Here is a 25,920-nt window from a genome sequence, read left to right on the forward strand (position 1 = left end):
ACGCTCCATTTTTATGGAGGACGGCCCTCATTCAGAGCGAGCGCTCTGCTCAGAGCGTCCGGCTCTGAATGAGGGCCTTTGTTCACAAAGGGCTGGATAGTGGATACTCTAGGTTAAAGCACCTTCCAGCCTGGAAAAAGTGTCTTTAAGTCCAGAAAATATATCAACTTCGAGCATGGGAAAGGGCAGCTCCCGGACCAGGAAAAGGCAGCTTCCAGTCGTAGGTAAAGGCGGCTTCCAGCACATGAAAAGGCGGCTTTTATTGCAGTAATAACAGCTTCCAGAAGAGGAAATGGTGGAATCCAGCCCAGGATTAGGTTACTTCTAGCCCAGGAAGAGGTGTATTCCAGCCCCGGGATTAGGCAGCTGCTAGCCCTGAAAAAGCAGGCTTCAAGCCTAGGATTGGGTAAAAGAGTCTTCCAGCCCAAGATTAGGCAGCTTTCAGCACAGGAAATGATGACGGACGGTACCTTGTGTGTGTGATGGACCTTCAACCTCTAGGCTAGGGACAAATGGCGCTTCTAATGCAGGGTTGTTAAGGGGTTAATTTTGTTCTTGCTATTAACTAATGGTTAGCTGTAAGGGCGAATTTATGCTTTATATACCCCTTTTCAGACTGGGATATTCTGCTTTACAGTAAACTCCCCTCCCTCCCTGTTTTTCCTTGTTGTCTGTTGACCAGGGATGCCATCACAAATTGTGGGGACCTGGACTGATAAAACAGGCATGCCCCTCCCCCTAATGTTTCTGCAACTCCAGTCCCGCAGTGTGTCTCTAGTACTAGCCAGCTAGCCTTCTGTCTCTGCCTGCCAGCACCCCTTCTGTCTCTACCTGCCAGCCCTTCTATATCTGCCAGCCAGCCCCCATTATGTCTATGCCAGCCAGCCCCCATTCTGTCTCTGCCAGCCAGCTCTCCTTCTATCTCTGCCAGCCAGCCCCCATTATGTCTCTGCCAGCCAGCTCCTCTTCTGTCTCTGCCAGCCAGCTCCCTTTCTGTCTATGCTTACCATCCCCCCTTATATCTCCACCAGCTAGCCCCCCTTCTGACTCTGCCAGCCAGCCCCCCTTCTGACTCTGCCAGCCAGCCCCTCTTCTGTCTTTACCAGCAAGCCCCTCTTCTGTATTTGCCAGCCAGCCCCCTTCTGTCTTTGTCAGCCAGCCCCCTTTCTGTATTTGCCAGTCCCCATTCTATCTCTGCCAGCCAGCCCCCGCATGGCACTTACCTGGGTTCTTATCTTCTGGCTCACACTCCGCGGCTCCTCTCCCTTTCAGCCTCATGACATCACATGCTCGTCGGCTCGCAAAAAGAAAACTTTATTGCACAGCCGCCAGGCAGCGGGTGGCGGGCCTCTCTGTCACTGCATTTCATGGGGGGTGGTAGAGTAGCCAGCGAGCGGGTGGGCAGTAGGAGTGGATGGACTACCCCCTCTGACTGATGAATGATGCAGTGTGTGATAAGAACGGGCGGCGGGCCCTCCCCCTCTTTCTGAGAGTCTAGGCCTAGAGTGCTGACAGTCCCCCCCTGATGACTGCCCATTTTTGGTGGGACGGAACGACAGCTCATTGGTCGGTGCATTTGTTAGTAGGCATGCTTGCCTTCATTATACAGTTTAGGTTGACTTCCCTACCGGGGTAAGCGGCGTCTGTTTTCTAACCGGGACATTAGTGTATTGGTGGGGAAGTTGAAGACCTATCTGCTTGCCTTTGAATAGGGAAATTGGCCCGGCAAGTATTGTGTTTTCATCTGCTAGTAGGCATTGACTCTGTCAGCTGCCTGTCTCTTTCTGTCTCCACCATACAGTATAGAGTTTATGCATGATAATAAATAATAAGGCTGACCACGTTTTTATCACCGCAGTCGTTGTCTGTTTGTTTATTATCAATAAGTTTTAATTTAAGTTTACGGCATTGTGATAGATATACAGTATCTGTCATTGGCTGCCAGGGCATTTAAGGCAGCTTATAGCCTGGGAAAGGGCAGCCTCCACTCTAACAGAAAATGCACTTTAAGACTATTGTTTTGTACCTATTACAGCAGTTATCTTGTGACACCTCCAGTCTGACATCTTAACATAATGGTTAAGAATTTCTATTTTAAAGCCATTACTGTGGTATTATACCTAACATGACATGTCCACTTTCACATAATACTACCCACATGTTACATACATACAAGGTGCTACATCCATTATAATCATGATTTCAGTGACACTTTTAAAATATTTTTCATCAAGTGCTCTACCTATTATAATGATAGTATCGCCTTTATTCCTGTAAACTTGATTTTTACTAAATCTATTCCATTTTCTTCTCAGAAAAAAACATGGTCCTTGAATTACCAGTGTCACCTTTCACACATAGTTTTTGTATTTATTTGAAAGCTCTTATATTATAATCTGCCCACAAAAGTAAAATCAATGGAAAAGAATATTACATTTAAACAAAGTATATCTCCAGTCTAAACAAACAGGTGAATCGTGGTCTTTACAGAATGCCTTCAAATGAGCAGCATCAGGCTATGTAACGTTACCAAGTCACATACCCAGCACAAATGCTGGAATTGGAAGAAGTTAAGCAGAACAAATGCTGAAAGGGCGGCCGCTAGATGTGGGAGAATTTTCTTATCATCGGAAACCATTGAAACAAAAGGTTCTCTGGGAAAAGGGCAACCCAGACTGTGGTTCACATATTGTTCACGTCGATCTTCCGTGTACGGTTGACCCAGGCAGTCAGCCCACAGCACTTCACTCAGGTCTATTTTTGCATCATACAAAGCGGAGGAAAATAAAGAGAAAAAAATAATCCATTTTTTTCTATTAGAACTTGAAAATCAATAAAGAAAAGAAAACATCTGTGTGTAAGTCAGCACTAGACGTTTTAGCTATACAAAGGAAGAGGCGTTGGAGTAGCATTGATGTGGTCTGAAACTTTTCTGCTTTGGGATCAGCATCTGTGAAGAAGATCAAATAATATGTTGTGTGCAGCTTTCGTGTTTGGTCGGGAGAGCAACCTCAGATCTTCATCTATTATCAGGGACAATGTCTTCAGATGGTTACAAACTACTATTTTATGCAGTTTATTTATGCAGATTCACAATGATCGGGAATCTGCGTATGCGGCAGACCCGTACTGCGCACGTACAGCCTGAGTATACGATGTTGCTTGCAGTTCGGCAGCAGACTGTCAGTGATTGATAGTCTGCTGCTGTTTCGGGGCGGGGAATGGCGCTGGCCTCAATTTCCCGTAATGGAGACATGTCGCCGCCGTTGTGGAGGAGTGATGAGGCCAGGATCTACGTCGGCTGATGGAGATTTCCTGGCCTCTTTTCAGCATCTATGGAGGCTGACTTGAGTGACTCCATGGGTCACTTAGCCGCCCCGATGATATCGCAGATGATCCGATGTTGCGTTTTAGAACGCAACTCAGATCAGTAATGCATGCAGGAGGGATGATGCCTCCTGCTGCATAACCATATTAGAGCTATCGCAGCTGCTACCATGTAAGCAGCTGTGATAGCACCTCTGTCTGCTGTTGAATCAGGCCCTTAATCCAGAAACTAATACCTGAACTATATTTGTAGTTGTGCTTTATTATTGCACTAGTTTAATATAAGGTTAACACACATTTAGGACTGAATTTAGAGTTGACTCTATCCTAGGTATTGTGAGGGAATCGGTGTGAAATCCCAGCACTCGGGATGCCTGCTGTCAATATACCGACAGTGCCCTGATGCTCAGGATTCCGACAAGGGTCCGGTAAGTATGTTAAGCATCCCCCCTTCTTCCCCTAACCCTCTGTTCCTGCATCACAACACTAACCCTCCCCATCCCCTATCCTAACTCTAACCCTCCCCGTTAGTGCCTAAACCTAACCCTCCCCCATTGGAGCCTAAACCTAACCCCTCCCCCTCAGTGCCTCACCCTAACCTGCACTAGTGATGCCTAAACCTAACTCACCCCTGGGGTACCTAATCCTAACCCCTCCCTCCCCTAGGCTAACCTTACAACACCCCCCCCCCCCCCGTGAAGTCGAAACCTAACCCTCCCCTCCTGCGGCTAAGACCCAACAAGCCGCGCTATACTTACGATCGGCATTCTGGCTGTCGGGATTCCAGCGTCGGGATGTTCACTACTGTAGGTATTCCAGCGCTGGCGTTCTGGCCAGGAAGTGGCATTCCGGCACCGGGATTTCGTCAGCCGGGATTCCGGTTCTAGGTATGTTTACTACATCCCATTGTGAGAGAATGTCTCTAGGTCCAACAACACTAGTAAATTATTTTTCACTAGAAAAATAGGTGGTTGGAAAATACCAGCAAACAAAATAAATGAATAAAATGAAATGGCAAAAAATTCAATAAAATGTTTTGCCTCCATAGTAAGTACAGCTCAGAGTTGTTGACTTTGTGGGATTTCCTTCTTGTAGATCTTGGAGGGGGAGGTCCTGAGGTAACTTTGAAGGGCATATCACCATGTATTACATAATTATGGCCCTGCTTGCTCTGCAATATATCACAATTTGCAGCATGTTGCAGCAGGAGGTGGGGTCACTATAATGTGATTCACAGCAAATCATGCCAGCATGGCCCCACCCACTTCCCTGCAGAAGTGGATGGTATGTGGGACTATTGTATACTATTTTCGGATCGATAGATCCATGAAATTTGGGATCTCCCAACACAATGGGAGAGTAGACAATTGTAATCTTTATTAATATACCAAATATGAGAGATATTCATACTGAAAAATAGTCCTGATTTTTATCTTGATTGTCAGATACTGAAAGCGGATATGGTTACACCAGAGAGTTCGGTAGATTGAGCAAGTTTAGGCTGGTTTGAGACTTTACCTAATACCTACATTATTACAGTAGGTAAATGTTCAAAATATTTTTTTATTTCGGTGCAATGTAAACATTGTGGCCTATTTGATGAGATCAGCAATTTCTGTGAACTTGAGTAACAATTGTCTTTGCTCTGAGACCAGCAGTAAGGCTGGTACAAACCAAATAAAGTGGGCACTTTATTTTGATTTTATTATATACCAGCAAAGTGACCTGCTCTGTGCACAAGCAGTTACGACATTATCATTTTGTTTGCTTGTAGGTAATTTTGTATGGTTTGTGCTGTATTATACTCTTACAGTAGCATGGGTTAGTTTTATCATGCTTGAGTGTCAATATTGTTACAAATTCACTGACTGTGTGTTATCCGTTTATTTGAAGTGACATGTATACAGACAGGGTGGTCCTCAATCTAGTAAGATTAGTGAAAAAGTAACATTTAGCTTCTTGTTTCTGTGGAGCACTGGTTGTAATCATTGTATAAATTCCTTTGGTGTTATTTTTCCGGTGGATGACTTGGGTTTAGCAAGTTTGGAGCGGTCTGGTGCGGTAGCTGTTGGATCTGTTTTACTTGTCCTGATCTGGTAGGATATCCCAAGTGATAGTTTAGTAAGACATAGCATTCAGGTTCCTGTCATAGTAGATAGATAGATAGATGGTGGAAAGAAAGCATGGCCACAAAGTCTTGCTGATTTTTTGGGTTCTAAGCAGGGGGTGTCAGGTGCCCTTATATACAGTAGTATGTTAAGAAACACTTGCAAATCTATAAACCACCTGACACAGCACTCACCTGTTCAGGGAGGCTGTGTCCTGGAACTATAATCATCATCATCATCATCAAGGCACAACAAATTCTGCAGGTTTGAACAATTTGTATACAAATTGCATGAATACTAATTAACATGATAATAGAGCATGTGGATACAAATACAAGTAAAATTATACTAGTACATTTACAAGTGGTGCAAATTTGTGTGTACATGTAAACATAACATTGTAACACTCAGAGAGATTTAGACATAAAACATAGAAAGTGCATATGAGATCATCAAATAGGGTGGAGACATGAGACATGGAGAGAGAGGGTCCTGCCTGTGACATCATATAGTCTAGAGCAGGGGTGGGCAATAAGCGGCCCTCCAGCTGTTGTAGACCTACATATTCCAGATTGCCCTCCCACAGTTTTGCTATTTAGCCATGCTGAAACTGTTGCAGGGCATGCTGGGATGTGTAGTTCAACAGCAGGTGTTGAGCCACTTATTGCCCACCCCTGGTCTAGAGGGTGGGGGGAGCAGAGACTGTAGGAGCAAATTTAACAAATGTAGGTAAGGAAGGTGGAAAGAGTAAAGCAATAGTAAAGAGGTGGGTTAAAAGAGTGCTAAAGATTGGGGGATAATCTGGTCTGGTGAAGAAGTAACTTTTGAAAGTGGCGGCAGCATGAGAGAAGTATTGGATGTGGGAGAGAGAATTGGTTATTAGGGAGGTGTAGAGGTGTTGGTCAGAGTTGTAATGGAGAGGTCATGCTTGCGTGTATCTCATGATAAGGTTAGAGATGTTTGAAGGAAAAGTATTGGTTAGGGCTTTGCAGATGAGGGTGGGCAGCTGTAACTGAAGGCCATCTTCATGGTGAGAGTGGGCACCTTAAACTGAAGGCTGTATTGAATGGAGAACAATTGAAGGGATTATAGAATGGTGCAGTTGAGGAGGAGTGGCAGGAGGGGAAGAGAATACAGGATGGATTCTAGGGAATTAAAGGTGAGTGAGAGAGAGTCCAGCTAGTAGAAGGTTGAAGAAGTCAAGGCAGAAGATAATAAAAGAATGAATCAGAGCTTCAGAAATTCCTGAACACATCCTCTGGCATGTTCTAGTTATGTTACAAGGAGGTGACTAGAGTGCGAGAGGGAATGCATTTGAGGAATAAAACCAAGAGCAGAGTCAATAATGACATGGGAGGAATATAATGCTGTCAACCATGAGGGAGACAATGAGAAGGTAGTAACATTAGCAGGGGGCAGATATCCATTTTGGACATGATTAGCTTAATATATCTTCGGCAAAATCGAAGTGAAGATGGCAGAAAGGTAGTTGGAAATACAGTATTTTCTAAATGGCAGTTTTACAAACTTATGATTTTCAGTGTTTTTATGGTGTTGCCATACAGTTAGAGCAGTGATTTTGGGTGTCTTCTGTGTAGAGGTGGTAGTGAGGACTGAAAGAACATATGAGATCTGTCAGAGAAGAGATTTATACTGGGAATAGCAGATGGGGCAAGAACTGTCTTGAGGCACACTAAAAGATTATAAGAAATGTAGAGATGCAGGAGTCAGAAGTAGAGACAAGAAGAAGTGACCAGAGACTGGAGAAAAAGCTGGAGAGGATATTACTGCTAAGGCCATGGGAGTGAAAGGTGTCAAAGATAAGATGATGTCAACGAGTATGAGCAGGGAGCATGGACCCTTTGACTTAGCTAAGAGTGGATCACTGGTCACTTTAGTAAGGACATTCTCAGTGAAAGTGAAGAGCATGGACGCCACACTGCAGAGGGACAAGAAGAGGGCAGGTGGTGAAAATATTGGGCAAGTGGATGTAGACAAGCCATACAAGATGTTTGGAAGCAAAGAATAATAGAGATATAAAGGGTGCTTAAAGGTTATTGCGGCATATATTGGCTTACGAGGTGTTAAGGTCTGGCAAGCATTGGGTTAAAAGGAGTTTTGAGTTGGAAGGGAGCAAGGAAAAAGGGGCAGATTGAGGCAATAGAGGAGATGATTCAGCTACAGAAATAAAGAAACTTCTCCAACCAGCAAATCATAGTCCTGAAGCCAGTACAGGTGATTGGAGGTGGAGTACTATTTAGTGGAAGGTAAAGCATGAAATGATTACTACTACTATAAGGAAAAGTAAAACAGCCTTATGTTCTTTTTGTGCACTAATTTGCCTGTTTTAGAGGTGATACATTTATGGGTATATGTAATATGCTGCAGACTTCAAGCATCGACAAGTCTCATGTGAGAAATCAACCAGGTTGTTTTGCCTTTTAAATGACTGTTGCATTAAAACATCAGGCAGTCTCGCATGGGACTCGCCAATGCTTGATGTCTGCAGCCTACATATACCCCATAGACTCAGAGCGAGAAGGTGTTGCATGCGAGGTTACAGAAGATGCCTGACTGTTTTTGGCCCTTGCTTTCGCAGTAGACATTCTAGTGCATGAAAGAGCAGTAGCAAGACCACAAAAAATTTGAAGTGGCTTTTCTAACACCTTAACCCTTGATCCTCTTTAAAAGTAGATGTTGAAGAAGTACTATGACTGCCTGCTCTAGTACTGGGTTGCTCCTGTTCTTCTATAGATGAATTAATGATTGATTTACACCAGGACAGGAGTACTGTACTTGAACTTTTCGTCTGTTTTTTCGTCGAAAAAACGGCTGATTTCACAGATTTTTTTTGGGCCAAAATCGGCAGATTTCGTGGCCAAACTTCTGTTCCCTGGGAGACATATTAAGTTTACAATACAGGTATATTGTAGGGATGTGCCCCGACCCCCGTGTTTTAGTTTGGATCTGTATCTCCTTCAAGGTTTTGAATCTGGATTTGGTCTTGCAAAACCACCCTTAAGTGTTTTGGTTTTGGTTTTGGACCTGGATTTAAAAAAAAAAAAATCGATAAAAAGTTTTAAACACAGGTAAAATCACATAATTTATGCGATCCAAAACCCAAAATTTGGATTTAAAGTCCGAATTCTGAACCGCAAAAAGATCAGAACCGTGACCCGGATTTACCCGGATCTTCTCAGGAGATCAGAACCGCGACTCAGATTTACCGGATTCACGAAATTTGGGTGGATTCGGAACCGCACATCTGTAGTGTATTGTAATGCTATTTATATCTGGGTATGTGCATGATCTTCATATGCCCCTGAGGAAGTCTGACTGTCACCACTGCTTTTGTGCCAGGATGAAACGCGTTGGGTATACGATGTGTTTGGCTGATATCTTCTGACTTTTTTTCAGATAAGCCATATCTTTATATACAAATTAAATGTATAATTCCATTGTTTGTTTTGGTAATTGCTTATTGCTTTTACCTAAATAGAATTACACTACTGTATGTCTGTTTTTGTGTTTGTATTCTCGTGAGCCTTATTAAAGAAGTATTGTTTTATGGAGGAGAAATTCTGAGATTTCAGATAAGCTTTACTTTTTGTATATACAGTATATACAGTAGCCATCTCAAGCCATCATAAAAATGATATTAAACTACTTATTTGTATATGAGAGTTGTTCTAGTAATTGTTGTACTCTAGCATGTCCTTTCAGCTGTCAATCCCACCAGTACTCTTGCTAACCTTTCACCCCTCTCCTTCCCTTTCACTTACCTTTATCACATTATGGGAGAGGTGGTTAGAATAGGATATGATGCTTCTCCAGCACTGTCCTGTTCTTGTTGGCATGAGCATTGTCTGTTCCTCTCCCAGGCACAGCTGCAATAGAAGAACTGGATCATATGGTACAACTGCTCTAAATCACTGATAATTTGGGAGAATGCCATCTAATGATGATGTCACTGCACAGAATGCTCCCATCCTTTCAGTGACTGAGAGTCAGACCTTCATGTGGTCTGCTAGGGGGACACCAGCTCTTCTACTGCAGCTGGCAGAGGACATCATAATGTGTCTGTTAATGAGAACAGTAGCATTTGGTCTCCTTAATCCAGCTCTGCCAGGGGCACACATGCTCCATGTCCCCCAGCCCAGGCCTCTCCTCTGTTCCGATTTCCATAATACCTGGGAGTCAAGGGTATTTCCAGGACAGAGCTGCAGTGTTTGCGGCTGGCCAGACCTATTTACGCAGGTAAGCAACATCATACGCAGATGAGAAGGCAGCAGTGGGTGTCCCTAAGCTAGGGTGATCTTCTGAATCATTAGAATGTTTTCGCAGCTTTGTACCATGCGAAAACGCAGCTGCGATTGGATTAGCGTTCATCTCTGAATCAGGCCCAGTGTGCGGCCTGATACTACAAGACAAGTAAACAACTCTTTAGTATATCTAATCTTCTGTATTTGCTCCTTAAATGTTTCCATATGTGTCCATGTCATTGGCGTCCAACATGTAAAAAAAGATAATGATACTTATTTAGTTGCCTATGACACTAGCTTGATGAGAAAGGCAGCTGCTAAAGGTGAAAACAAAAATAAAATCAGTTTTAAGTGTCTTTTTTCCTTCCTGCAGGTGTTGCTCTAACACTTGAATGTGCTGTAGATCATCCCTGGACTGATCCTTCCCCAAATATTCTGTCACATTAACTATGTGTGTTTCTAACCACTGTACTGTAACTAAATGTGCTGAACTCCTCCAATCAGGGCTCAGCACATGCTCTTCTGACACAGCCTCATATGACTGTGCTAAAGGGGGATAATGATATAGGAGAAAGGAGGAAACAGAGGAAAGAGCACAGAGGAAGATTAAGAAGAAGAGGGTGAAGGAAAATGAGGAAGAAGCATAGGAGGAGAAAAACTATGAAGCTTTTTGTATTTTATGACAGTGACTAAGATACTCTCTGAATAGTATGGCGGTCATATGAATGCTATCTGTATTATACAGTGGTCATAACAATGTTTTCTCTTGTATGGCACTCACTGTGATGCTTTCTGTACTTTATAGTGAACACTAGAATGGCCTCTATAATTTATGATGAACATTAAGATGCTCTATATTGTATGGCATGTACTGGGGTGCTCTTTGTATTGCACTGTGGTCACTGAATACCTCTTAACCTGATTTTGGTGTGATACAAGTTGTTCATTCTGATCTGCTGTAGGTTGGGAGGCATTTCCATAAAAACAACTTGTCTTTTTTGTGGAAAATGCTGATGCAGCCATGACCCAAGTATGCCATAGCTACACATTCCATCCCAGTTCACCATCATCCAATATTAGGAGGTAAATCACTGAGATGCTCCCTGTACTGTATGGTGGGCACTAGGATGTTCTGCATTGAATATCTACTACTAGTATGCACTCTATTTTGAAAATATATGACTTTCTGTATTTTGTGGCCAACAAATTGATGCATAATATGGCTATCACTAGGATGCTCCCTGTTGCTTGACTGTCACTAGGAAGTTCTCTGTATTGTATGGTGGTCACTAAAATTCGCTTTGTATTATATGGTGGTCCATAGGATGATTTCTGTATTTTATGTTATTCATTAGGATGGTGATCATTAACCACATAACTGACGATTATTTTTCTAAACCACTTAACTGAAGATTTTTTTTTTTAGATATTTGTAAAAAATAGGTTTTTGGAACATCAGAACACCACCATTGGAACACTGGGAGCATCAGAAACATTGCAACCATCACAAATTTGTATTTCACAGTGGCTTCAGGCACCAGGTACACTTGAGAATGAGGGGGTTAATTTACCTTTTCCCAGTGGCTGCTAATCTCTGCAGCCGCTGGATGGGGGTTCCTGTTGTGCTGACTGATCAACAGTGATTGGCAGCATGGCAGACACTGGGAAGGGTGCAGGGAAGCAGAGGGATCGGAAAGACCCTCTGTTAGCAGCAGCTGCAGGAACATTCTCTTCCTGCAGCTGCCCACACTGTTTATCTGACTGGTTGAAATATTGCGACCAGATCAGATAAAGCACTGCCTGGTGTGGTCAGAAAAATGCAACCATGCCAGGCAAGTGGTTAAGATGTTGTCAGCATTGTTCTGTAGTCACTAGAAAGCTCTCTGTATAGTATGGTGATCACTAGTATGCTTTATTGTATGGTAATAACTCAAATGGTCTATGCATTGTATATAAGTCCATAAAATGTTCTCTAGTTGGTATAGCAGTCATAGTTTATGCTCTGTATAGTATATTTTTTACCAGGATCCTCACTGTATTGTATATCACAAGGATGCTCTAAGTTTTGGGTACATACCGACAGGGACAAAGGCATGTTTTACACTGCTAGGGAATGTATTTGAACAATGCCCATTTTTGATTTGGCCCCATCTACAGTACACTTGATTTGGTCCCACCCATATGAGGCCATTTTTAGAATTTTTTATCCAGGGCCACTGTAAGTTCTGAATCTGCCCCCGACACTCATTCCAAATTGCCATGTTTTCACAAATCATTAAAATATTTTGCAGGACAAAGATCAAATGCCACATTATGCGTTATTTTCTATGCATTCTGTAAGTTATATGATTACATTCCAGTTACAAACAGAGAATTGATGAAGCACCTACGTTCAGAGGCTCAGATGCTCTAGAGCATGGGTCTTCAACCTTTGGCCCTCCAGCTGCTGTGGAACCACAGATCCCAGGATGCCCTGCCACAGTTTTAGCATGCTGTTATATCAAAACGGTGGCAGGGCATGCTGGTATGTGTAGTTCCACAGTAGCTGGAGGGCCAAAGGTTGAAGACCTCTGCTTTAGATAGTCCACAAGCTCTTTGCCAATGTTGTGTGCCTCCTGGCCAGCAACCTTGATCTGCTCCTCGAAAGACACCCTACTCAGAATAGCAATGATATAAATAAAAATGACACAACGCAATAATATTGCACACAACACCTGGCGCATACATGAGGGCTCCATCGTTTTGCCACTCCTCTTTTTTCAGAGCTTGTGTGCACATATCAGCAGATGACGGATACACTTTTTGTTTACCAAACTGACGTTAATATTCATAAGCCACTAATGTAAATAATGAAAATGTCCTGCAGTTTACAATAACCAAGCAGATATTTCTTGTTTATCAGTCGACTGTAGGTTGGTCTAATGTAAGCAAACCTCTGGTTGATTGCTATGCAATTTGCCATATAGCAATAAAATATATTAAACAATCATCTATTATGGCCTCTTCAGTGTTCTTACCAATGTTGTGACAGAAATGCATTGTCCTGTGAGGTACTGTTATGGGATTTAGGAAATGCTTTCCAAAGCTTCTGTTCCGAGACTGCTCGTAGCTATACTAATGCTGTATTTATATATTGACAACCTATTCCACAGAGCTTAACAATATGAGATTTTATTCAGACTAAAGATGTGTGGTTTGATTCTCCACAAATCTGAATACACCCAAATTTTGTGAATGCAGACAGATCCGAGTCGCGGTTGTGATCTCCAGCGGAGATCTGGCTAAATCTAAGTCGCAGTTCTGATCTTCCCACAGTTCAGAATTCAGATTTTAAATCCACATTTTGGGTTTTGGATTGGAGTATAGCTGTTTTTAAAAACATTTTTCAATTAAAAAAAAAAAACCCAGATTCAAAACCAAAACACTTGAGAGTGGTTTTGCAAAACCAAAACAGGAAGATGAACCCAGATCCAAAACCAATACCAAAACCAAAACACGGAGGTCAGCACACATCTCTAATTCAGACACATCAGCCCCTGTCCCAGGGGAGCTTACACTCTAATTTATCCAGTAAAGGTATACTAACTAAAACACCAGAACAGCAACCTAATATATGTCATAAGAGCATAAAGGTGTGGTAATATTAAATTTAGACTGCCAAGCTGCTGGGTTGTTTTATGTTCCTCCTTGAACCAGTGCAGAATAGAACACAGCAATGGTGCCTAGCCTAGTTCTTAGGTCCTTACCTGCTCACTCTTGAGGTGGTTGGTATTGGGGTGACATAACAGTCCTCAGCTAAATGTTGTTTGTCTTCCCCACCCTTAAGTTTTAGGAAGTGAATGGGCACCCTGCTATTATTTTGGAGTGGGCCTATGAATGCCTCTCCCCTTATTAGTAAGCTTATACCATTTGTGGATCTCCAGTTGCTGTGGAATTAAATGCCCCAGCATAATGGCCTTCACCAGGCTTGATGAAAACAAGTAAAGATACAGTAAACAATATAATTGAAAAATGTTTAAAAAATCTTGGAAAAAACACACAATTTATTTATTAGATCCCACAATTTATTTATTACTTACCGACTATACCTTTATGCATAGTTAATCAAAATTCTCATTCTCAGTTATTATTGGATGTAATTAATGTTATAGCTTAATCAAAACCTTTGATCCTATCTTGATCCAACCAATCAAATTGGGTGGAAATATATATATAAAAAAATAAACATCTAACTTAATCTTCTTCTGCAACAACTGGGGGCTGCGTGTGTCCTAATACTACCCAACCATCAATGGCCATTTATCAATTACATTGCTTTTTAATAAGATAATTGTACGCTTAATAAAAGAGTACCATAGTGTATGTCTGTGGCCCTAAGTTACAGTGCCGACTCTATTCAGTGTTCCTGTAGCCCTTTTACAATAATGGCAAAGAAAGATGTAACATGATGCAGCGCCTCGAAATCTGAATGTCTTCGTAATCAGTATTAATCAGATACCTTGTTTATGTGATGTGCATAACATATAACTGTATCAGTATTAATTACTGTATCACTTTTACTTTTTTAGGGCACTTAAAAATAAGCACGCTCTTAATGTTGTAAGCTTTGTAGCCGACACAGGCAGAGCTGGCCTTGAGACAAGCAGAAACTGAAATGTCAATAATGTAACAAAAGAAATAGTGTTAGTAGTATATGGATATATTTCTATTGTCACCATTTCCTGTATACGCTGAAGCTTTACTTTATTATAATGATTCCTTTGTGCATGTTTTCATTTTTTGATCACTCGCCATTAAATGGATCACTGTCACACTGCTCAATTTGCGTCATTGGTGATGTAGCATAGCCCAAAATCAACTCTGTATATCTGTCTCATGGCGGAACTGTGGGGCTTAATGCATCTCCTCATCTCCTTCTACCCCCATAGCAGTTAAAGTTACGAACACACAAGTAGTGGTGCCTGTTTGAGTAATTAAAGATTATACAGCAGAAGTTATATACAGTGCATTGTGGTCAAGGTGCAGGGTAAAATTGCCTTTGGTGGTGCTGTGCCTTATTTAGTGCAGGTGCACGTAGATTTCTGCCAAATCATATTGGTTTGTGGAGCAGGAAGATCAGGTCTGTTTCTGTACTTTTTATGGCACGCATTTAGCAGCTTCCAGTTACTATTCAGCAGAGAAGTACATTTCCAGGAATACTTTGCCTAAATGAAAAAAGAAAAAGCTTAAAAAACAAAATTACCTTATATAATAAAGACATTTGCTATGTTCCCTCACTCTCATGATTCATTTAATTCACACAGGGCTAAACTGAACTGTATTTTATGAGACAAATCAGATACATAATATGTATAAACTCTCTATCGTCAGATGATGGATGTAACCATAAGTTCTTTAAAACCATATTTCTCAAAATAAAGACACAGACCAAGTTAATGCGGTTCAAAAATAATAGGTCAACTTTTATTACTTACAATAATGAGTATGGTGGCAGAGGAAAGAACGGCCAATCACCGGCGCCCACTTGACTTATGCAAAAGATGTCCCCCACTTACCAGGGCCAATATCCCGATTAATGGTAAGTGAGATATAAAATACTTGCAAGGGTCACTCTCCCTCTATAGCAAGTAAGACACCCATGCCAATATAAAATACCTGCAAGGGTCACTCTCCCTCTATAGCAAGTAAGACAGCCATGCCAATATAAAATACCTGCAAGGGCCACTCTCCCTCTATAGCAAGTAAGACACCCATGCCAATATAAAATACCTGCAAGGGTCACTCTCCCTCTATAGCAAGTAAGACACCCATGCCAATATAAAATACCTGCAAGGACCACTCTCCCTCTATAGCAAGTAAGACACCCATGCAATATAAAATACCTGCAAGGGCCACTCTCTCTCTATAGCAAGTAAGATACCCATGCCAATATAAAATACCTGCAAGGGCCACTCTCCCTCTATAGCAAGTAAGACACCCATGCCAATATAAAATACTTGCAAGGGCCACTCTCCCTCTATAGCAAATGGAACGGTATCCAACACCCATACCGATGCACCATTTTGGCCCCACCCGGATGAGTGACGCCGCTGACCCCAGTAGGGTGAAATCAGCCTAACCCATGCATTGAAGAGGTGTGCACCGCTCCTACTGCAGCAATATGGACGCTTTACAGACTACCGGTCTTTCCCGCCATGAAATAAAGCCGACACAAGACACAATAGGGAAGGGAGGGTGGGGGATCAGAATCAAAGAGGCATAATATCCTTGAGATATTACCCCTAAGTCAGTAATCACTCCCCCTTAACAACAAACAACCTATCCCTGTGCCTTTAACAACTGCCAATCCTAAATTACCACTCCTTTCACTTTATTAACCCTATCCATCCCAGTGTATGCCCTCGATTATCTACAGTATATCTCCCAACCTTTAATGCTGGGCAATCAGGATAAGTGTTGGTTGCTTGCAGTGTACCCACTAAAAAGGGGCATAACCACACATCACAGGGCATGCCCAATGCTTCCAATACCCCGCCCCTGTCCAGATCTCCTCCCTTGAAATCACAATTTGCGTGTTGTGTACAGCATACTGGAAATACCTTCCAGCCTTATTGGGACAAAGCTGTCCCTGTCATGAAGTAGGAACAGTGGCCCCCAGGGGGATTATTCCATTTAGAGCAGGACAGTTGGGTGCTATGATTTAATGAAAGTGGTGGCACTAAAGTGATAGGGGATTGTATTTATAATTTTGTACAGTCCGAATCGTCCAATTTACTGTCTTCCAGCAACTCTAGCTGTGCCCTAGGTGAAGAGCCGTAACTAGACTTTTTGGTGCCCTGTGCCACAAAGAGCATTGGCGCCCCCCCCTTCCCATTTTTCAAATAGGGACATAAGACACGCACCCGAAAAAGGGCCATGGCCTCATATGGAAGGGCCAGGGAAGAGATAGGGGAGGCCAGGAGCTGCTGGGGATAAAAGAAGATGAAGCTACAAGTGAGAATTATAATAAACAGAAAATTTACAGACCCGAACAGCACCCCCTGCCCTGCGGTGCCCTGTGCCATGGCACTGGTTGCACCACCCTAGTTACGGCCCTACCTAGGTGTACCTGCATAGTGTAGAGCATAGAGCAAGGTGTAGACGTGCACCTTGAAATGCACTAGACAGATAATCTAAGCGCACCTCTGCAAACCCACATAACATTCTGTTTATTTTAGTAGCTTGCAAGATGCAGGTACGGGCGTAATTCTGGGATGAGTACAGCAGTCCGTCAGAATCACGCACATTTCTGCATATAGCAGGCCCTGAAATATATTTAGACTTAATGATCTGGACCCTCGGCAGGGCTTGTCGGGGCATTATATGGTACCAGATTATTCTATCTAGTAAGACATTCTGTATAGACATAGAAGCATATAATTTGACGGCAGACAAAAACCACTTGGCCCATTAAGGGGTCTATTTACTAAACAGTGTTAGGAGACAGAGTGAAAAGTGATAAGGTGCCAGCCAATCAGCTCCCAACTGTCATCTCACAGGCTGTATTTGAAAAATTACAGTTGGGAGCTGATTGGCTGGCACCTTATCACTTTTCACTCTGTCTCCTAACACTGCTTAGTAAATAGACCCCCTTGTCTGCTCTTCAATAAACAATAAAGATCACTAATAAACTGTTATCTGGAAGTTATGGTGTTTACAAAGGGGCAGCACAGATGGTTTATGGTTAGCATTAAATGAATCACTGTCACACTGCACTGAGGTCTTAGGTTTGATTCCCACAATGTCTGTCACTGTGTGGAGTTTGTATATTCTTCCTGTGCTTTAGTTGATCTCCTCCTACAAACCATAAATATACTTGTAGGTTATTTGGCTCCTGACAACAAATTAACCCTAGTGTGTATGTGTGTGAGCATGTGGTAGAGAATATAGACTGTAAGCTCCACTGGGGCCAGAACTGATTAGGTAAATATTCTCTGTAAATTGCTGCAGAATATATGTGCGTTATGTAAATACCTCGTAATGATAATAATATTATAAATAATTCCTGAAGCAGGGTTACACTGTAAAGCAGACTTGCAATGCAGCCATCCACAGTGGAGGGGGAGGGGTCTGCTAGTATTAAGCTTCTAACTCTTTCAGTTACAGATTGTTTAGTGTTAACAGATATCCTATACTTCTGTGATATCGTGTATTCTATACTTCTGTGCTATCTCAGATAATACTTTGGATGAATATGTCCCATTCCATCTGGTGGTGCCTGCACTGCGTTTCTGCCTTTCTGGTGGACATCATCCATATAGAGATTACATATTTGGATGTCGAACCCCCTTAACCCCACGCTGTCAGTCTATTACAACAACAGCTGTAGTACTGTACCTTTCTGTTTGTAGCATTTGGCACAGAATTTACCCTCGGTTTCCAAATATGTCTGAGCGTTTAGCTCTGCACCCATGACTGCAAGATCTGTTGGTTTTAATTAAGTTTTGCACAGGGCAATAGTTTATGAGCCATAAAGTTAATCAGTGTTGTCTGATTCTCTCCCGTAAAAATCCAGAGCAAATTAATTTTAGATAACACAAAACAGATTTTCCATTTTGTTTCATTATTTATTGTTTTATTTTCATTGCCAGTTGTTAAAAATATTAATTTCTGTGAAGTCTGCAGAAAACAAAATGTCTCCCAGCGCAGCAAATTCTCTTGTCCTTTTTATGGCTGGAAAATGAGACTGAGCGAAATGAAATGATCAGGATTCACCATTCAGCCATGCAGCAGATTATCCTGTATTATCAAGAACCTGCTCTAACTCTGGAGGAAAGGAGGAAAGTATGGAGGAAACTGTCACATTTATTTGAGTCTGTGTTAAAAGAAAATGAAAGAGAATTGTGTATCTCAGAAAGGATTGCTGAAACAATAGGATATGCACAGAATTTGGACATATACTGTAAGGCAGAGGTCCGTAAACTTGGACCTCAAGACACCCTTACGGTCAGGGCTGCCATAAGAAATGGTGGGGCCCGGTACTGACAAAGTACACAGGTCCCCCCCCAGGGAGAGGTGATGGATGGATATATACATATATATATATATATGTATACATATATACATATAAAATAAGTTGAAAAAATTAGACCCACATAAAAATTCAGAAAAATCTGATTGAATTGGGTGGGGGGACAGGGATGGCTGGCTGGACTAGGGGGGAGAAGCACAGGGCAGGGAGGGCTGTCTGGACTGGGGGGGGTGCAGGGCAGGGAAGTCTGTCTAGACTAGGAGAGGGACAGGGAAGGCTGGCTGGACTAGTTGGGGAGGCCCAGGGCAGAGTGGGGGGACATGGTAGGGAGGGTTGGCTGGAACAGGAGGGGGAGCACAGGGCAAAGTCAGGCACTATATCTGTACCTGGTGTGTGCTTCTTCAGTTGGCAGCCGGAAACAGAGGCGCGCTGATGGCATATCAGAATCGTGTCTGGAAGAGCTGTAGTGTCCACTGCTGCTGCACACATCGGCATTTCACATAGGCTGCCGGGCCTGAGCCAATCAAAGCTCGCGGATCGGCAGCCAATCAGGAGCGGATACTCCTGATTGGCTGCCGGTCCGGGAGCTTTGATTGGATGGTGCCAGACGCCAGCCAATCAGGAGCAGGTGCTCCTGATTGGCTGCCGGTCCCGCGAGCCTTAGCTGGCTCGCGGCCGGCACCATATTTGTTAATGTAATGCAGGGACTGTCAGGCAGTCCCTGTATTAACTGTACTCCATGGCTGCCGGTGCAGCACCGCAGCCTCCCGGGCCCCCCCTCTGTCTATGCTCTCTCCGGGCCCGGGACTCTAGGCCCGGCAGTCCCCCCTGATGGCGGCCCTGCTTACGGTGCATATCCACTACGCGACCCAGGGAAGACAGTACGATTTCAACATCGTAATCGTACCGTCGTTCCCCATCCCCTGCAGTGCCTACACTGAACGATTAGTCGCTCAGTGTAGGCACCTGGCGTCAAACCCGACCATGGTTAATCTGTCGTTATCGGGAGATTGATCGACATGTTCGGGCGATGACTGATGTTGGAAAAGACCAGCGGGAAGTGGAACGCGCATCGCTGGTCGTTTCCGACATTTTAGTGCCCGATTCATGCACGATTAATGGACGATTGAACGATAACGATGTCGTTATTGTTCAGTCGTCCATTAATATCTGCTAGTGGATGTGCGTCTTAACAGTCCAGGTTTTTAGGATATCAATGGTTGACCACAGGTGACTTAATTAGTATGTCAGTCAATTTGATTTAACCACCTGTGCTCAACCATGGATATCTCTAAAACCTGAACTGCTGGGGAGCCTTGAGGATGGCGTTTGGGAACCTCTGCTGTAAGTTTTTAGGTTGAGACATCCTTCACTTGTGCCAGTACTGATAGACATTGTATATTATCTATTGTGTTATGTGTGTCCTTTTATGTATTGTTGTAGTTCAGTATTTCTAAATGTACTTGGATATTCAAATATCATGCTTTATTTCTTGGCAGCGTGAATGGTGTAGTGGTTAGTAATCCTGCCTCACAGCACTGAGGTCATAAATCAATTCCCGATCATTACCCATTTGTGAGGAGTTTGTATGTTCTCCTCATGTTTGTGTTACCTCTGGGTGGTCTAGTTTCCTCCTACACTCCGAAAAACATACTGCAAGGTTTATTAGCTTCTGACACAAAAATATCCCTAATGCAGGCTTACCTACCATCCCGATTTGGCCGGGAGCCTTCCGATTTTCTGGTGCCGCTCCCGGCCCCCCGGAAAGGCAGGCAAGCCTCCCAGAAGCCTCCGACCATCCCTACCTCCCCCCTGAAAAAACTAGAAACCCCCGCAGCGGGGGGGGGGGGCGGTGACACGATTCACGCTGAATCGCATCATCGTGGCCCCGCCCCCTGCTTCACAATGCCGAAAATAACGTCATTGTTGAAGAGGGGGCGGAGCCACGGTGACGCGATTGTGCGGCTCAGCCCCCAATGTGACACCAAATGGCCGGCCCCGCCCCCGGCTCCACCCCCAATGGCCGGCCCTGCCCCCCGCTGTTAGCCGACAATCAGCTCCCTCCCGGAAGGCTGGAGCTGATTGTCGGCAAGTACGCCCTAATGAGTATGTGTGTCCATGTGACAGAGAATATAGATTATAGGCCCCACTGGGGCAGGAACTGATGTGAATGAGGAAAATATTCTTTGTAAAGTGCTGCATATTTGCTGTATGTGTGCTATATCAATAACTGGTAATAAATGTTATAATGAGAGATCAGAAAGGCAAGGAGGAGATTTACAGAGGGACATTTCGGTTTGTGGTTTGCAAACACACCAAATATTGCATTCAAGTTTCAGAAACAAACCACCAGGTTTGCTACCCAGCAGCTTGGAGGATAAAACCTCAAACTGTAGCAATGTGTGGTGGTTTACAAACCGCTAAATTGCACGTACTTTAGGCCAAGCAACATTGTAAAACCAGGTGTGATACTTCGGGGCAGATGTATTAAGCTCTGGAAAGTGATAAATTTGAGAGTGAAAAACTACCAACCAATTAGCTCCTAACTGTCATTTTTCAAACACAGCCTGTAACATGACAGTTAGGAGCTGAGTGGTAGGTAGTTTATGACTTTCCAATTTATCACTTTCCAGAGCTTAGTACATCTCCCCCTTTGTGAGCTGCCTAGGTGGAGTCCTTGCTAGGTGTGTTGTGTCCTCATTTTCTGTCCATTGGATTATGGTGGACCAAGAAAGAAAGGAGATATAGGGTAAGTATTCATTAGCATGTTATCGTGATCATAAAGTGTAATGGTAATAATAATTTATTTATGAATGCGGTAACATTACTTTATTATTTTAGACACTCCTGAAGAACTGAGGGCCAAATAGTCTGGAGGGAAATTAAACAGCCAAAGCAGGACCTCTAAATTGAGTACAAACAAGCCAGGGAGTGAGGGGTAAATTTGTAGTTGCTGGAAAAATGTCAGCTGGTGATGCAGCACTTTGAATGATTCAGGGGTGACTTGGAGGTCTAGTCATCATTAGTGATAATTATGTTTTAAACTCGCTGCGAGTTTAAAAAATATTTTGGAGGCATTCATCATGTCACCCTAAAAAAGTGATACTTTTCCCCATGTAGCTGAGGAATCCATAAGAATTTCCTCCCTGTGCGTCTGCCCTCCCCTCCTCCCCCTCTCTAATCTGCCGCTGTCCTCCACCGCAGACACCCTCCTCAGAATTGTAGACCCCTGCTGCAGCTGTATGTTCCCCCTACTGCTGCCGCAGGTGTACATACCGGCCGCCGCTGCCCCCCCACGCTCGGGTGGTGTTGTTCATCCTGGCCCCCTTAACCCACCTCCACTGGCCACCGCTGTCCAGTAACTCTCTCCCCCCTGCGGCCGCTGCACACACATCCCCCAGCCGCCTGTGTCAGTCCTGGCCCCCCACGACCGCGCTGCTGTTCCTCCTCCTCCAGTTCTACTCCCTCCACCTGTAATTAAAGTAATCATCTCCCCCTCTGCCGCGTAAGCTCCCCCCTGGAGCCCCTGCTTACAACCCAAGCTCTCCCCAGCTATGGCGCTCTGAGGGAACCAGTGACAGCCAGAGACAATGAAGGTAAGTAAGTACAGCTGGACTGCAGCTTGTGCATGGTATTGGATACTGTATGTCATCTCAGGGTGGCATACAGTATCACTCACAAGTTCTGAAAAAATAGCTTGATGAATTACATAATTTCTACGTCCCCATACTAAAGTATGTGGACTGTGGAAGTTATCGGGGCAGAATTGTAACCAGGTGATATCGCCTGCATTACAGGAATAATGAATAGCTCTGACTCTTAATTTTTACAAAAGTAAGGGAAAATGTTAATTTTCACCCACATTTGTAGAAATTAAGGGATGATGAACAGACCCCTAGGGATGGTAAATATGTTGGGCTGATATAGGGGTTGGAAGAAGAGGCTTTGGCTTCTTTCAACACGACAATTTGCTTCCCTTTCATCCCCTTTTTATGTGTCTGTGTGTGAGCGTGTTTTATTTGGATTTGTCTGATGTCTTTATGTGACGTTGGTAAAGCACAGCAAGTGGTAACCAATAGTTATTTGCACATTTGGTGGAGTGTACTTAGGAGTTTTTATAGTGGCGATTTTCCCAGTAAGGAGATCACGGATACCGACCACAATGAGGGGTCTGCTACTAACCTGATCTTAGGAGGAGTAGGTACTCATTGTCAACCATTTTGCACAGGGGTGAGAGATAAGACCTCCCTGTAATAGATGTTGGTGATTGAAATGCATCTTGGGTGATAACTGCTCACTCATGTGTGCTTTGGGTCACCACCAGTGTTATATATATATATATTAGCTGTAGTACCAGGCATTGCGCGGTTAAGTCTGTGACCAAACGTCATAAGAATGTGCTTTGCACAGATGGGTCAGATCTCTGCATGGGCATTGGTGTTGGTAAACTATTACCTCCAAAAGTGAATGTGAACAGCGAGCCTGGATGGCAGAATACTGTTTGCCTACAGCTGTATGTAATATGCCAGACGGCAGTTTTAAGTAGCTCAAAGTACATTAGCAGGATCGTGTCAACAGTTTTTCTAATACAGAGAGCAACATCTCCTAAGGATTTCCTTGTTATGTTGAGCCGCTGTCAAGTTATCTGATTGTGAGGTCAAGCAGCTCTTATGAATAGTGGTCTTGGACAGTATCTCCACATTAATTTATGGCTGCAGACTATCTATAATTAACAGCAATCAGACGACCAAATTGTAGCAGACCAAAGCCTCTGACATACTATAAGCTACAAACAATGTGGATTTTACTACATGCATGGTAAACAATTATAGACTTACTTACTGCTGTGAAGCACATTGCCTGAAACCTCTGTATTTCTATATATAAATTCATGAGCTCTGATAATTGGGAATCTACGATTGCTGAATCAGCATTGGTAGCTTGTTTTGTAGGGCCGAAACAAACTAAGCCCTTCAGCCACAAAATTGGAGGTCCCTGACACTGAACTGGTTGGTTTGTTGAACTGTGCAAGTCCTTTTTAATATACAACATAAAGGTGGTTTGGGGGAAGGTCCAAGGCAGTTGCATCTTGAAACGCTTTTCTTTTCATTATGGGCTGTTTGGTGATGCTCTTTTTATGTGTAAACAAACATTGTTTTATAGGTTATTGCTCTAACACAATACTAATTTGCAACACATTTTTAGCCAGAAATAATGTGGTGCCTCACAAAATATAAAAATAAATAACAGAATTATGGAGCATAGTTAATACTGTTTGGTAATATGAACAATCTCTGGTGCACCTTATAAATATACTACAGGGGTATGTTACCAATTAGGAAAGAGGGAGGAGGATGGGGGGGTAGTGTGGCCAGCTTTTCTTGGAACCCTTGTCAGGAGACCTTTGGTTATTAACAGTGTATTATTTTATGGCCTTTTCTCTTCTCAGTTTCTGCAACAGCTCTTGCAAGGCCATGTCTCAATTTTAATTTTTTAAATTAATCTATCGATCATCTTTTCTACCTGCCTTCCACTACAGACACACTCAACCTCCATTTCCCTGTACTATCCTCAGGCCTCTGAACTAATTCCCCTAATACTCAGACTCTCTTGTGCACCTCAAAAATGTGCTACAGGGGTCTGTTACCCAATTAGGAAGGATGGAGGAGGAGAGAGGGGGGTAGTATGGCCTGCTTCTCTTGCAACCATTGTCAGGAATCTTGGCTATTAACATTGTATTTTTTATGGCATTTTCTCTTCTCAGTTGCTGCAAAACAGCTCTGGCAAGGCCATGTCTCAAATTTAATTTTCTTAATCAATCAATCAATGCTTTACCTGCCTTCCACTACATACTCATGTCCATTTCCCTGTACTACCCTCGGGCCTCTGATCTAGTTCTTGATTAATGAAAACATTTGTTTATGGGGTCGTATAGTTTATTAAACTGTGTGGTTGTGCCACTGCTCTGTTGCTTAGTTTAGCTAGCCAGCCTTTGGTCAATATGGGTGAAAATTGAGTGGAGATTGAACATTTATGTTATTGAGGTTAATAATAATGATGATGATGATAATGACATCTTCCCAGTATAGGACCAAAACGGCCCAAATTATATGATATTAGCTGTATTTATATTTTTTTTTTTTAAAAATCCAGATCCAAAACCAAAACATGTGAGGGTGGTTTTGGCAAAACCAAAACACGGTGATGAATTTGAACCAAAACCAAAACACGGGGGTCCACACACATCTCTAATTATGAGTATGATTGGGGAATGGTCTGTTGGTATTCATGTAGTCTACTTTTCCCGTACTTTTCTTATGTTAATCTTATTAGCGGGATCTTCTGGTGGATATCCTTGTAACTGTAGTCACTAGTCCAAGGTTATTGCTAATTTGTTGGGTTTTTGTCATCTATCAGAAGATGGAAAATAAATTGCTTGTTTCCTTAGACTACCTTCTGGCTAATATATATTATGTCTCACTTCAATGTACAGTATGCTTAATAATGAGGCAGGTTTCTTTTTAATATAGTGACCCTTAAGTATACAAAAACAAAATCTCAAAGGGCAGGTCCTTTAAAAATGAAAAATATGTAATCAAAAAGCCTATGCTAAAAGTAACATTGTAGATCAAGGCATAAAAGCGGTCAATTAAAGTAATAATGATTGTGCTTCTCACAGAGTAATTAATCTATCAAAAATGAATTTTAAATGATGCTGGTGTTCAGCTGCTTGAAACCTTCTTATTTCCAACCCCTAATGACCATTACTCTACCCAACAATGTCCATAGAGATGGGAACCTTTGTGATTAATCAATTAATAAGTTTAAGAGAGCATGGGAATATTAAACGCCATAGTACAAAGGGTGCTGGTGATATATACAACATATTACTTTGTAATATACAGTAGTTGGATTAAATATATACTTTATTATGTACCTGTGGAAATTGTTATGAATATAATGATCTTTAATTGTTCAGTTTGCATGGTACTTGTTTATCATATATGTAAAAATATACAGCTCAAGAATTATATATAGTCATTGCTAATGTTTAAAATGGCATACATTATCCTTGAGCTATTTTATATTTTTCCTTTTTGTTTACTGTTCTAAATGATTAAAGGCCAGGGAGCTTACATGTAAAGTCCCTCATAATATCTATATTAAAGTATCCCAACTTAGAACATTCTGAAGCAAGTTTTGAAGAGAAATT

The sequence above is a fragment of the Taudactylus pleione genome, unplaced genomic scaffold, assembly GCF_031769625.1.
Source record: "Taudactylus pleione unplaced genomic scaffold, aTauple2 ptg000105l, whole genome shotgun sequence".
NCBI classification, from domain to species: domain Eukaryota; kingdom Metazoa; phylum Chordata; class Amphibia; order Anura; family Myobatrachidae; genus Taudactylus; species Taudactylus pleione.